Raw genomic sequence first — 2272 nt, forward strand, 5'->3', positions numbered from 1 at the left:
AAATTTCTCACTTAGACTCGACCTAGGGCCGGCTTCTTGGAATTGTTTGGACTAGAATCATCCTTAATCATGTGTTTTCATGAGAAAAGACATGATTAGGGGCTATTATAGTCCGAAAATCATTTACCCCCAACCTTGCAAGCTTAGGGTTCTGGTCTGATTTTCGATTTGAAATTCGAGGATTTTGGGTAAGATTTGAAGGTTACTGGTTGTGGATTTAGCAAGAGGATGGTGAGGAGGCCATAGAGTGTGGATTTGGTTGGGTTTGGAGGCAGCGCCGCCGTACACGACGGAGGCGGCGCTAGGGTTTTGCTTATTTGAACAAATCGAGTGGATTTGAGGGGAAAGGGGTTTGGATCCGTAATGGGGAGGATGAGAGGAGGCTGTGGTATATTTTTGGTGGCCATTGGGTGATCGCCGTCGGCGGAGGCGATTTCCGGCCGGCGGCGGACGGTGGGGGACGGTGGTGGACGGTGTTGTATTAGGGGTGTGAGAGAGATGACTGCATAGGGGTCCTGAGGGGGGGCGTGGTGACATTCGGACAATTAAATACTTAGCAATGTGGGTTTCAGGACCGTCCGATCAAGAAACCTCGACGGTCCTGATTAAAACCCACAAAACGACGTCGTTTTGACTGACCTGGGGCTGGACCAGATTGGGGTTTGGGTTTGGACTGGGTTGGAAGGGATTTTGAACGGGTTTTGGCTTGGGCTGGCCCAAAACATGGGTATTTTATTAAGACCTCCATTTCTTTTAATTTTCTCTTCATTTTCTGATTCATTCATTTTTTTTAGATTTTTGTTAAATAACAAAATTAAAATGAGAAGACCTGATTTAACTCTAATTTTTTAAAATTAACTAAATCCTAATTTAAAAAGAGAACTAAGAAAAATCGAGAATTAAAAGTAAAAATGCAAAAGGGCTATTTTTTTATTATTTTCTCTTATTTTTTGCAATGTAAATTAACTAATAAACCTAAAATATAAAATTGGGTTCTAAATGCAAATGTGCTATTTTTATTATTTATTAATTATGCCAACTAAAAAAAATGCACACAGTAAAAATGCAAATAAACACGAAAGTTGTGCAATTAATTCCTACAAATTAAACAATTAAAAGAAAAAAAAAATCCTAAATCTATGAAATCTGTAGGAGTAATTCGTACGAGGCAAAAATCACATGCTCACACCTGGAGAACAAGGGAATACATTTCAAGTGCAGCAATCAGGAGCCCACCTGGAGAACAAGGGAATACTTTTCGAGTTTCAGCAATCAGGCGCCCACCTGGAAACAAGGGAAGTACAATTCAAATTTTAGCTTGTAATTTTTAATATTTGATAACATGCTGTACCCAGCCACCAAACTAGGGCAGAAAAATTTTCTTTGTTTGTTTATTGTGTTGCAGTCAGGCGCCCACCTGGAGAACAAGGGAATACTTTTCAAGTTCAGCAATCAGGAGCCCACCTGGAGAACAAGGGAATACTTTTCAAGCTTCAGCAATCAGGCGCCCACCTGGAGAACAAGGGAAGTACAATTCAAATTTTAGCTTTTAATTTTTTAAAATTTGATAACATGATGTGCCCAGCCACCAAACTGGGGCAGAAAATTTTCTTTGTTTGTTTTGTTGCAGTCAGGAGCCCACCTGGAGAACAAGGGAATACTTTCCAAGTGTTGCAGTCAGGAGCCCACCTGGAGAACAAGGGAATACTTTTAAAGTGTCAGCAGTCAGGAGCCCGCCTGGAGAATAGAGGCATATATTTCAAATTTCAGCAGTCAAGCATCACTCGGAGGAATGACAAAACATCTCCGATCACAATGCAAGGCAACAACGCAAGAATTCCATCGAAAGAATACAAGTTCAAGGCAACACAAGAGCAAGTTTGAAGACATAGTTAGGACCTTTATGTAATTCATAGATCATAGCTTAGGCTAGCTTCTTTTTATTTTGACACGGTGTAATAAGGAGGTCAGCGAGCAGTAGCAGCAGCAGCAGCACAAGCAGTGAAATCACAGGTCCTGGTAGTCCCAGCTACCAAACCTTCCCGAACTACACTGACTTGATTCCTTTTTAGCCAAGGATATGTAGGCAACCTCCGAATCAGGGTGCGGTCAACTCTTTCAAAAATGCTTCACACGAAATATTCAAACGGGCAAAAATCGCTCGTTTTCGCTCACTTATCTTTAGCACGGTAAACTCTTCATGTTCCCGAGCAAGAGGGCAGCTGTGAGCACGTGACTTTTGCCTAAGTCGATTATCCCAAAAATTCAAACA

The sequence above is a fragment of the Nicotiana attenuata genome, chromosome 10 (assembly GCF_001879085.1).
Source record: "Nicotiana attenuata strain UT chromosome 10, NIATTr2, whole genome shotgun sequence".
NCBI classification, from domain to species: Eukaryota; Viridiplantae; Streptophyta; class Magnoliopsida; order Solanales; family Solanaceae; genus Nicotiana; species Nicotiana attenuata.